Source organism: Gopherus flavomarginatus, chromosome 1, assembly GCF_025201925.1.
Source record: "Gopherus flavomarginatus isolate rGopFla2 chromosome 1, rGopFla2.mat.asm, whole genome shotgun sequence".
Lineage (NCBI taxonomy): Eukaryota > Metazoa > Chordata > Testudines > Testudinidae > Gopherus > Gopherus flavomarginatus.
Genome location: NC_066617.1, coordinates 369,800,787 through 369,814,165, shown reverse-complemented (window position 1 = coordinate 369,814,165; position 13,379 = coordinate 369,800,787). Strand labels below are relative to the sequence as shown.

The 13,379-nt window shown below is 44.5% G+C and overlaps 1 pseudogene; it reads left to right on the top strand.

Annotated features, from left to right (window-relative positions):
- Positions 1–588: 588 nt before the first annotated feature.
- LOC127030674 (olfactory receptor 52M1-like) lies at positions 589–1,524 on the top strand (annotated as a pseudogene).
- Positions 1,525–13,379: the final 11,855 nt, after the last annotated feature.

The following is a 13,379-nucleotide window of genomic DNA, read 5'->3' as shown; positions in this document are numbered from 1 at the left end:
CTGTTAACTAGGGTGGGCAGCGATGATGTGCCTATCCTCTGTTTGCCAGAAGCTGTGAATGGGTGACAGAGGATGGATGTATCATTTGATGATAACCTGTTCTGTTCATTCCCTGTGTGGCACCTGGGATTGGCCACTGTCGAAAGACAGGATACTGGGCTAGATGAACCTTTTTCCTGATCCAGTATGGCAATTTTTATGTTAATGATGGATAGCCAGTATTTACACGTGTGTTTCCTGTTGGTGCAGGTTAAGGTTTTCCACACATCGACATGTAGGAATTATAGATGCATGAAGCACCATCAAATATAGAATTGGCATTAGTAGGGTCAATTGTTCATAATTCATTTATCTGAGCAATGAAAATGTCATTTTTCAGTATGTGAAGAGGGACCAATCTGCTTCACGCATGAGAACAGCCTCCAGTACTGGATGTAGTGTCTCATATTAAAATTGTCTCTCCAACCAGGCATTTGTACTGCTGCCGTCCCCGTGGAACCTTGGGCACATACAGAAAGTCAGGGGAATGTATGGTACATGTAGGAGACACCATTCTATCTCAGAGTTACACATCTTCTCCTCTACTTCATGTCAGATTCCAACACAACCAATTTCACCAACCCCTCCACCTTCATCCTACTCGGCATTCCAGGCCTGGAGAGAGCCCGTGTCTGGATCTCCATCCCCTTCTGCACCATGTATATCATAGCCATCTTGGGGAACTTCACCACCCTGTTAGTCATGCAGAGGGAGCCGAGCCTCCATGAGCCCATGTACTATTTCCTCTGCATGCTGGCTGTCACCAACCTGGTCCTGTCTACATCCATCCTGCCCAAAACACTCAGCATCTTCTGGTTCTATTCCAGGGAGATCGATTTCAGTGCCTGCCTCACCCAGATGTACTTCATTCACTGCTTCTCAGCGATGGAATCTGGGATCTTTGTGGCCATGGCTTTTGATTGCTATGTGGCCATCTGCAATCCTCTGAGACATTCTACCACCCTCACAAACCCTGTGGTGGCCAAGAATGGCCTGGCTGTGGTGTTGCTCAGTGGCATGCTCATATTGCCCTATCTCTTCCTAGCGAGGCAATGGCCATATTGCAGAACCAACATTATCCCCTACATGCACTAAGAGCACATGGCCATGGTGAAATTGGCCTGTGCAGACACCCACGTCAGTAATTACTACGGCCTCTTTGTGCTATTCTGTGTGAAGAGTCTGGATGTAATTTTTATCCTCGCCTCTTATATCCAGATCCTCAGGAGCATCTTCAACCTCCCCACAAAGGATGCTCGGCTCAAGACTTCTGGGACCTGCGGATCCCACCTCTGTGCCATCTTCATCTTTTACATCTCCTCTCTCACACACCAGTATGGATACAATGTGGTCCTGCATTTCCACGTTCTCATGGCCAACGTGTACCTCCTGGTGCCCCCCATCCTCAACTCCATCATCTACTGGGTGAGAAAGAAGCAGATCCGGGACAGTCTGCTCCATCTTGTTACTCATAAAGGGACCTAAAATTTTCTCCTGGTGCTCTGACTCTCAGACCAAGCTCCGTGCAGAGCTGGCTGGTAACATGATGCTGGGCCCTGTTCCCTGAATCACTTACTGTACAGTCAAAGAGACATTAAAGCCTTTCCTGACCTGACTGTGCTGTGTTAGCATGCCAAACTGGGGAATTGGTCTATGTAGAACTCCTTGGATTCCAGTTTTTTAATTGCTGGTCACTGGACCCGTAAGAACATAAGAACAGCCATACTGTGTCAGACCAAAGGTTCATCTAGGCCTCTCTTAAGATCATGGCCAATTCCAAGTTCCCCAGAGGGAATGAACAGAACAGCTAATCATCAGGTGATCCATCCCTTGACACCCATTCCCAGCTTCTGTCAAACAGAGAATAGGGACCCATCCCTGACCATTGATCCTCCAGTTCTTTTTTTAACCTTGTTATAGTCTTGACCTTCACAACATCCACTGGCGAAGAGTTCCACAGGTTGACTGTGTACTGTGTGAAGAAATAGTTCCTTTTGTTTGCTTTAACCCTGGTGCCTATTAATTTTGTTTGGTGACCTCTAGCTCTTATGTGATGAGAAGAATTAAATAACATTTCCTTATTTACTTTATCCACACCAGTCATGATTTTATAGAGCTCAATCATATCCTCCCTTAGTCATCTCTTTTCCAAACTGAAAACTCCCAGTCCTATTAATCTCACCTCATATGGATGCTGTTCCATAACCGTAATCATTTTTATTGCCCTTTTATGAACCCTTTCCAATTCCAATATATTTTTATTGAGATGGGACAACTAGAGATTGACATAGTACAGATTTATATAGAGGGAATATGATATCTTTTGTCTTATTAACTATCCTGATCCTAATTATTTCCAACTGTCTATTAGCTTTTTTGACTGCCACTTTGCATTGAGTGGATGTTTACAGAGAATTATCCACAATGACTCTTGAGGTCACAACCCCCACCCAACCTCTTCCCCCAAGGACCTCCTTCTGCCCCACCTATTCCCCTAAGGCCCAGCCCCTGTTCCACCTCTTACCTCTAGGTCCAGCTCCCTTCTGTGCCTCTTCCCCCAAATCATAGAATCATAGAATATCAGGGTTGGAAGAGATCTCAGGAGATCATCCAGTCCAACCCCCTGCTCAAAGCAGGACCAACCCTACCTAAATCATCCCAGCCAGGGCTTTGTCAAGCCTGACCTTAAAAACCTATATGGAGTCCTTGACCTTGCTTCTAGCTCCTCTCCTCTCTTCCCTCTGTCACTTGCTGGTCATCTCCACCTTCCTCCTCTACCCCAGCTGAGTCGGCAGCTGCTGCAGCCTGACAAAGAGACTGCAATAATTGTAGTGAGGATGCAGCACTGGGGTGGGCAGGCCGATGGGGAGCAGACAGGGAAGCCAGGAAACCATATAAAAGCAGCTGAGAGTTGGGAGCAGGGCTGTGTGGCAAGTGGGCAACACTGTGTATCATACAACTTGTGGGCCCTAAAGCTAGGCTACAAAGTCCTGAAGGAATAGACAATTGTGTGGCTTATTTCTTTAGCTTTCAGTTCCCTTTCCTTCCTCTTGGCAGGGGGATGGAAGGAGGCAGGGTCCCTGCAATGGGAATCCTTTGCCCTGAGCCAGGACTTGGAGGCAGGGCAAGGGATCAGCTTTGAAGCTAGGACAACAGCTGAGTAACCTGAAAGGATAAGCCCCTGCGCTAGTTGGGCAGAGGGAGAGGTAGCATCGGTATTTCACAGAGAGGAAGATAAACGGGACATCTTCAATTATGCAGCTATTTACACATGTGCACAGCACCTTATCTGGAACTACAGGGCATCCATTGCCCTGGGGATGAAGCTGGGATTGTCCAGTTGAAGCTGGCTAGTAAAACTGAGTCTAACGCACGCGTAGCATGATGATTTTGATCACTACATTTAGAAGATCTTTAGCTATCTTGCTAGGCAACGTGATCCCCATGTCATGGATGGACCGTGCCACGCAGTGATAAAGCGATTTACCCAAGGCTGACATTGATCCTCTCTGTTGTATTAGCTGCAGTGAAGCTATTTGTGTGTCATGACCTGTGAAAATGCAGCCCTACTTAAACAGGAGAAATTTATTAAAACAAACAGCTAAAACTACAGCCGCAAAACAAGGTTTCCACATAGCTCACTCTTCAGCCTTGTCTTGTTTGTTTACCATGGACCACATACAGTGCATATAGAGCCCAACAATGTGCTGCAAGGAATCAGATGAGTTCAGGGATTGTAACTGCTTAATACACAACATACCTCCTGCAGAGAGCACTTCCCACCTTCAAAGGGTTTTAGAAATGTTCACTTAAGAACTCTGCTCTAGTGGATCAGATCAGAGTCTGTCTAGCCCAGTAGCCTGTCTCTGACAGTGAACAGCACCAGGTGCTTGAGAGAAAGCAGATGCTGCCTCTGAGCTCTCTGGACTCTCCTGCCCCTCTGGAGGATTTGAGTGCTGCTTGCATAGCTTGTGGATATTTTCATTGTACAAACTCCCCCACCCCAGCCATCTTTAGCAGTGGAATAGTTCACAAGGTTACTCTTTCAATGATCTTTTCTGGGCTTCCGTGGTAACCCCCTGTTAAGATGCAAAGAGTCACAGCAACTGTCTCAGAGTGTCTGCAGAAGACTGAAGGACAAATACAGAAATTATATCAGTAGTGGGATGTGTGTTAGGTGCTGGTCAGTACAATGCTGCACCTGTTCTATTTGGCTCATTGGAAAAGTTTTGATTTCCTGAAAAGGACTATCCTATATATATATTGGTATTGGCTGTTTGTAGCATCAATCAGGGTGAGAAACGACTGATTAATAGTCAGTCTAACTAGTATATCAAGCATAGTTTGAGTTTTTGTTTATTTGCTAGGTAATCTGCTTTGATCTGTCTGCTGTCCCTTATGATCACTGTTGTAGTTAAGAGCTTGTTTTATTTTGTAATCTGAGCTCAGGGTGCTGTTAAGTGACATTCTGAGGAAGAAAACTCAGCTTGGTTAGCACAAGTGTGTATTGTCCCCACCACGTTCAGGGAGGAGCTGGGGGGCAAATTGGGTAACAAATTCATACTGCTTGGAGTTTAGACCAGAGTAGGATGGTCGAGCTCTGGGGACTTAGGCTGGGGAGCTGGTGGTATTTGGCTGTAGTCTCTCTATTGTTGGTTCATGCAATGGCTGGTCAGAGAGCCTGCTTATAATGCTGGCAGAGGACCAGGAGCAGGTCTGCAGCTTGTCCCAGCAGCACACTGAGAGAGGGACCCCAGACTGGTAAATCAGAGGGCTCAGTGGTAATGGAGTTCTAGGTAGTACATCATGAGGAAACACATCACACTTTGCTCCTCAGAGGTTTCAATCTCCCAATATATTCTGATCCTCTCAGTACTGTCCTTCCCCTCCCAAGCTGCCCTGATTACAACAGCACACTGGTCATCAATGTCCTCTCCATGTTCCACAGTCATCCCTGGCTCTCTCAATTTCCGAGCTGCCTCTAGACCCCAAAACTCTTCCCCTGCACAGGGTTAGGTGCCTCCCATCCGTCAGCTGGGGGATAATCAGTGACTGTGTCTCACCAGTGAGAAATCTCACGAGTGGCAAATGCCAAGACAGACACCTCTGAGGCTTCTCTTGTTAAACCCATAGCACTGCCTGGTGCTTCAAGGACTTCTACACAGAACAATTTGCAAGTGGAGAAGTATGCACATTATGTAGAGAGCTGGCAACTCTGGGACATGTGAGGGCCGAGATGTGCAGAAACCACTGATAGCTGAATGAAACAGTGGGCCACTGTGACACAGACATTAAAACCAGGATGCTCTGGAACCATTTCCTCACCAGCTCAGTTAGCCACTCATGGCGAGGGTTATACGTTCATTCCTCAGTGCGGATACTTTATGGGCTCAAGTCTTTATGTTTCTCACCTAAAATGTTCATCCATGCAGTGCCTCACGGGATCCCTAAGCCTTGTGAAATATACACTCTAGTGTAATGTTTCCAAGGCGCCTCAATCACATGAGAATTTCTCCGCATAGGGGAATTTTTACCATTGTCACGAATAAAAAAAACCTCTTCATTAGGCTCAGGCACGAGCTTGCAGGCAAAATGTCTCCAGCTCACTCCTGGGAACATGTTTGTTGATTCCACCATCAGAAGGGTCCATTGTGATCATCTAGTTTGTATAGCAGCAGCCCAAGAATTTCCCCACAATTATTCCTAGTGCAGATCTTTTAGAGAAACATCCAACTTTGATTTAAACATTCTCAGTGATGAAGAATGTGCAAAGACCCTTGCTAAATTGCTCCAAAGATTAATTACTCTCACCGTTTAAAAAAAATTAGGCCTTATTTCCGGTCAGAATTTCCTTAACTTCAACTTGCAACCATTGGGTCACGTTTCACCTCTGTATGATAGGCTGAGAGGTCTATTAATAAACATTTGTTTCCCATGCAGGTAGTTACAGACTGTGTTCAAGTTACTCCTTAACAACTTTTGTGAAATGAAAAGATTGAGATATTTGAGTCTATCATTATAAGGCAGTGGCTTTTTTTATCTTTTACTGATTCCTGTGATTCTACTCTGAACCCATTTCAGTGTATCAACATCCATCTTTAATCGTGGACACCAGAACTAGACAGAACTCCAGCAACAGTTTCACTAGTGTCAAACGCAAGGGTAAAATAATTTCTCCACCTCTACTTGAGATTCCCCTGGTTATCATCCAGGGATCAATATTTCCCTTTTCGGCCACATAGTCACATTGGGAGCTCATATTTAGCTAATTATCCTTCACGCCTCCAAATCTTATTCAGAGCCATTGTGATTCACATGATAGTCCTCCATCATGCTACATTCTTTGTTCCTAGATTTAGGGCTGGTCTACACTGGAGGGGGGGGATATCGATCTAAGTTATGCAACTTCAGCTAGGTGAATAGAGTAGCTGAAGTCGAAATATCTTAGATTGATTTACCTGGGGTCCTCACAGCGCGGGATTGATGTCCACGGCTCCCTGTGTCAACTCCGCTACCACCGCTCGTGCCAGTGGAGTTCCAGAGTCGACGGGAGCGTGTTTGGGGATCGATATATCGCGTCTAGATGAGACGTGATATATCAATCCCAGAAAAATCGATTGCTACCCGCTGATACAGCGGGTAGTCTGAACGTATCCTTAGACATCAACATAGCTATATCAGAACACATATTGGTTGCGTCGACCCAGTTTACCAACCAATCTAGACTGCTCTGAAACAGTGACCTGTCCTCTTCATTATTTACCATGTCCCAATTTCTGTGTCATCTGCAAAATTCTTTGAAATTCATGTATGAAAATGATTAGCAGCTGAGTTGCAAACACGTCTCTGCTTACACTTGTCTGTTAACACCTGTAACTTATGTCTCAAAAAAAGCTGGGTGGCTTCAAGAAAGTGCCCCATCAAAAGAAACAAGAGAAATTACAGAGATGCAGGCCTGTAGCCCTAAATATCAAGACCCTTGGGCCCTTTATACCCATTCTATTGAGTACAAAGCCATCCCTCTGCATGATAATCTCTATTTCCATGGTGGAAACTTGGCTCCTTTCCAAAACAAGAATAGCATCATGGATCAAACCTATTGCCTGTCTAGTCCAGTGTCCTTTCTATGAAAGTAACAGTGTCACAGGGCCAAAGACTCTCTTTCTAAGGGGGTCCCATGGGAGGGCAGATCAGCATTGTATGTTGCTGTCATGGTTGAAAGCATTGCAAGGCATTTTGGGGGTTGGGAAGGGAAGGTCAAAGATGTGAATGTGGAATGGAAGATTCTTTTACAGGTAGCAAGATGCCAAGAGAGGAAAGAAGGAAGAGAGCGAAAAACGGGTTAACTCAACACTGTAGCTAGCTGGCTCAGTGCTATGATAAAACGCTACGCTGTCCCCAATCCAAGGTCATGGAAATCAGCAGCGGTGTTAATCTCTCACTCAGCCATGGACAGCCATAAGAAAAGAAAAAAAGTACATTAAACCAGGGATGCAAAAATGGAAAACACAAGCAAAATGACCAGTGGGAAATGGGGGGAAGCAGAGCTATGAGTTCCTGAAGCTGATGCATTTTGGGAAAAGATAAGAAGGCCACAAAAAGCAGTTTGGACTGGTACAAAAAGCACCAGGCACAGAGGGCCCTGAATGAAAACACCCCCCAAAGAACTCAGGACTTAAAAACCTTCCAAAAAGCCAAAGCAAGTCAGAGATCAACAGTGGACTTTGAATGGCCTGGGCCCAGGACAGAACTCTTGTCCACCCTACCCCCTCTTCTTCTTCCATTACACCCAGGCTTGGTCAGCAGTGGGTAGAGTGTGTGTGAGTCTGGAAGTGGGTTAGGGCTTGGAGCACTAACTCTTTCTTCCTTCCTCTAAGTAACATGGGGAGCGCCCATCACTCTCCACCGTTATTTTATTAATAAAGCTTTCAAACATAAACACTTGGTGTATTTCATCATCTCCTCCCCTAAAAAAATCCTGTGGCTTCAACCTGATCACCTGAAGCCACAGGTAAATTGGTAGCAAAAATCTATTACAACAGCCCCATTCCTACAGTAGAAGGTGTAAGAAACCCAGCAATAGGTGGAGGGGGGGGAATGACCTAACCATCCTGAGGGTATCATTCCCTACACATAACAGCTACAGATTAGCTAGTGCCCTGAAACACATGGGCTATTAGGCTTTCCACATATTTATTTAACTGTAAGTATTGTAACTGGATAGTCTCACTATCCATTTAAATGTCCAAACCCTTCCTGATTCTGACTTAGCTTATGGTCTCAACTACCTTTTGTGGAAACAAGTTCCTCAGTCTAATTAGGCATTGAGTGAAGAAAGCATTTTTTTTATCTGTTTTGAATTTGCCACACTTCAGTTTAATTGAATATCCTCTTGATTTTGTGTTATGGGATAGGGAGAAGTACTCAATCTACTCTCTACCAGTCAGCATTGTATTAACTTTTCTCATGTCCTCTCTAAATAATCTCCACTGTAAGGTAACAGTCCCAGTCTTTTCAACTTCTCTCTGTATGACCCTTGATCAATCTTGTTGCCCTTGCCTGAACCACTCCAGTTCTGCATTATCCTATGTGAGAAGGGATCCCAGTACTACACAGAAGGATCCAGAGGAAGGTGAAACATTATCTGATCTCATGGCTTAGTATTTTCTGTATGATTCCCCATCCCAGTCCTCCTGAATCCCAATGTTTTGCTTAGTTTCTGTCCATGCTTGCAATGTGAGCAGTGTTTCAAAGAGCTGTGTATCATGACTCCCAAGTACCTGTCCTGAGTTCATACAGTTAAGTTAGAACTTTGCTAGGTGTTTGAGGAGTTCAAGCTTTTTCCTCCAATGGGCATGCATGTTGTAGTGTTTGACATAGAAAATCATCTGCCGTCATGCTGCCAATTCACCTAGCTAGATTAGTTCCCTCTGAGGACTTCTGTCGACTTGACTGTGACCTAAGTAATCTGTTGCTATTTGTAAATGTTGCCACCTCACAGCTCAGCCTCCTTTTTATATTATTAGTAACTATAAAATATTTACCGTACTATTTGTTATAAAGCGTTTAATCCACCCCCTTTGCTGTGCTTCTCTCCCTTCACAGGCAGCTTGAGAATTTCTGAGTCTGATCGACACATTGACCACCTCATAGCATCTTTAATCTTCACCCCCTCTGACTCTTCAACTTTTCTCTTCATGAGTATCCCTTTCCTGGAAATTGCTCACATCTGGATTTCCATTCCTTTCTCTGCTTTCTATGTCATGGGCCTGTTGTGAAATTTCATAGTTCTGTTTGTTGAAGGCAAAGAGCAGACCCTGCACAAACCAATCTACTTGCTGCTCAGCATGCTGGTGCTCATAGAAATCAGCACGTCTACCTCCGTCGTGCCAAAGGCACTATGAATATTTTTATTCAATTTGAAAGTCATTATTGTGGGTGGCTGCCTCACTCAGATGTTCTTTCTTCATGCAGGTTCTATGATGCACTCAGATATCCTCGGGACAATGGCTTTTGATCACTAAGTTGCCATATGCAACCCTCTGAGATACGCCACTATCCTCACAAATGTACAAATACTTAAGCTAGGAGTCGTGGGTTTGGTAGGAACTGTTCTCTTCATTCTGCCCATGCTCCTGCTCCTGATCACGCAGTCATTATATGCCTACTGCATTATCCCCCATACATACTGAGACCACATGACATCACAGTCAACAGGACATACGTCTTGGTGATAGTATTTGTAGTCACCAGATTAGAACTGATGCTCATTGCCCTGTCCTACGGTCTGATCATCAGGGCCATCCTCAGAATCTCAAAGAAGAAAGTCCACTAGAAAGCTGTCAACATCAGCACAGCGAGATCATGTGATGTTCATGTCCTATCCTTCCTTCTTCTTCTCCACTCTGACACACCGGTTTGGTCAGAGCATCGCTCTCCACATTCACATCATCTTGGCCAACCTGTATTTCCTCATCCCCCCCATGCTCAACCCTATCAAAACCAAAGACCTTCATGACAAAGCAGACCAGTACACCAGCAGATGATGATCATCTGGCACCACTGACTTTAAACCTGTGTGACAAGAGGGGGAAAGGAGATCTCCTTGTGACTCAAGGGTGCTCTGTTCCAGTTTGGCTGAGCTCAGCATTGAGGAAGTTCAGAGTCTGAGAAGCTCCTCACACCTGACATCTTATGTTTCCATCTCCAAGCACTGTTCTCTCAGTTGCTGAGTTCCCTTTCTGTCTGTTACCTGAGCTCTTTCAGCATCACCCATCAGCCCCCACCTCCACACACCCGGACACTTGGCTCTTCCAGACCGCAAGGAGATACTGCAGTTTTTGAAAGTTCAGTGGCTTTCCATTAGACCCTGTGTTAACAGAGTTCTTGATCAGTTTGATGAACTGAAGCTACGCTTTCTGATTGACAAAGACAAATTAAGCAACTACAATGCTGAACTTCTTTATCATATACGCAGTGATCTGGTGAGCAAAATTTACCTGATTTTTCTACTTCCAATCCTTCAGGAAGCTTGGAGGATAAACCAAATGTTTCCACTGGAAAGTGCTAATACAGGACACTGGTGCTGGAATTGAGGCCATTCTACTAGAAAGTTGTATAACTGCGTGCTTTTGAGAACTGGACTGTGTTACCCTGGATTTGAGGGGTGTGTACCCCAGAATGTGATCAAGCCAATTTCAACCATATGATGTGCACTCAGGCAATATGAATTGAATAACCTCTTGATCTTGTGTTATGAGACAGGGAGAACACATTCTCAGTCTACTTTCTACCTGGTGAACTCTATTAATGAACTTACATTGAACAGACCACGGTGAAGTGCCTGGTGTCTCCTGTTTGTACTTGATTGGCTTAGGTAAGCCCTCAGGTAGCTCAGTTTCGGTATGTGATGCCATCTGCTGACGTGTTGGTTTATAAGAAAGCCTGAAGAGGCTGAATCAACAGCAAAGCAGTGTGAAAATAGGGCCAGCCCAGCTGGGTGATTAGAAGGGTGCAGCAGTTCCAACCACTCCCAGACTGCATCCCAGGGTGACAACCCATCACACTCACACCCTCCAGAGCCCAAATTAGACCCCCAGATACTTGTGACTCCAGTATGGTTGAGGGACTGCAGCCCAAACAAAATATCCAGATGTAGCAGTTGTTTGTTTTCTTTACCATTGTGTTCTTACCCCAGTAGGCTGAAATAACACCATACTGAAATGGCCACAGGACAATAGATCAGGGAAGATCCATGGCTGTTCCCTCAGAAAATGTGGAATATTATCTGACATGAACTCCAGGTCATTTTGGCCCTGGAAGTGGTGAGGGAATGGCATAGTGAGTGGAGAAGTCCCTTGGTACTAGATCTGAGGCAGGATGACACAACCCGTTTCTTCATCGATTTCTGAAAGATCAACACAGAATTGAAATCTGATGCTTAACTGATGCAGAGAGTAGAAGAACTATTAGAATAATTAAGACCTGCCAGATATATATCCACTTTAGACCTTGCAAAGGGATACTGGCAAATACCTTTGATGCCAGAATCCTGGGAGAAGAAAGCCTTTTCCACACCCTTTGACCATCATTAATTAAGGATCACATCATTTGACTGCCACAGGGTGGCAGTGACTTTTCAGGCTAATGGACTGGATAATACAACTGCGGTATGAAGTGATACACTACTATGATCAATTAAAAATGGTTTTTGGTCCCGTATCTCGTGGCAGCATTCCCACACATAGTGCAGATGGCAGCACATTACACACAGAAAAGACAAAAAGAATGAGGAGTCCTTGTGGTACCTTCGAGACTAACACATTTATGTGGGCATAAGCTTTCATGGGCTAAAACCCTCTTCATCAGATTCATGCAGTGGAAAATACAGTAGGAAGATATATATACACAGAGAACATGAAAAAATAGGTATTGCCATACCAACTATAATGACAGTAATCAATTAAAGTGGGCTATTACCAGCAGGAGAAAAAAAGCTTTTGTTGTCATAATCAGGATGGCCCTTTTCCAACAGTTGACAAGAAGGTGTGAGTAACAGTAGGGGAAAAATTAGCATGGGGAAATAGTTTTACTTCGTATAATGACTCATCCACTCCCAGTCTTTATTCAAGCCTAATTTAATGGTGTCCAGTTTACAAATTAATTCCAATTCTGTAGTTTCTTGTTGGAGTCTGTTTTTGAAGTTCTTTTGTTGGAATATTGTGACTTTGAGGTCTATAAATGAGTGACCAGGGAGGTTGAAATGTTCTCCGACTGGTTTTTGAATGTTATAATTCTTGATGTCTGATTTGTGTCCATTTATTCTTTTGCGTAGAGACTGTCCAGTTTGGCCAATGTACACAGCAGAGAGGCATTGCTGGCACATGATGGCATACAAGTTGGTAGATGTGCAGATGAATGAGCCTCTGATGATATGGCTGATGTGATTAGGTCCTATGGTGGTATCCCTTGAATAGGATATGTGGACAGAATTGGCAATGGGCTTTGTTGCAAGGATAGGTTCCTGTGTTAATGTTTTTGTTGTGTGATTGCTGGTGAGTATTTGCTTCAGGTTGGGGGGCTACCTGTAAGAGAGGACTGGCCTGTATCCCAAGATCTGTGAGAGTGAGAGATCGTCCTTCAGGACAGGTTGTGGATCCTTGATGATGTGCTGGAGAGGTTTTAGTGGGGGCTGAAAGTGACGGCTAGTGGCTTTCTGTTACTTTCTTTGTTGGGCCTTTCCTGGAGTAGGTGACATTTCGATATTCTTCTGGCTCTGTCAATCTGTTTCTTCACTTCAGCCGGTGGATAAGAAAAGAAAGCCATTGTCAATTGCTAGGCTGAACATACTGAAATACTCATTTTGCCCTGACAATCTGAGCCCCTGGTATCGGAGAATCGTTTCTTCACTCCTTGGGGAGGCTCTCAAGCTGAAGATCTCCAGGGTCTATTTTCTGCTCTTCCTGCTGCTCAAAGAACTGAGGGAATTATCTGGGAGTCCTGGCCAACCTGAGAGTCTGTAGGGACTGTACAGAGGAATCATAAAGGCTGTTTCCAGCACAGTGAGTGTCAGATATGTGAGATCAGTACACTGATTATCAAGGCTATGCTTTCCTGTTCCAGTAAGGAGATTTCCACAGCAGAATTATGGTAAGTTGCCTGTTTCTGCATTAAAGTTAGTACTGAGGGCTCACAAAGTGTTCCAAGGTTTAAGTCAAGAACCACCTGGGCAGGAATTCACCAGCACAGAGATTTGAACTGTTTAATATTGTCAGAAACACCAAGGGATTTACCTGGTAAAATTGGAACTACAAATGTGCTGGAAACAGTTTAGACAAATT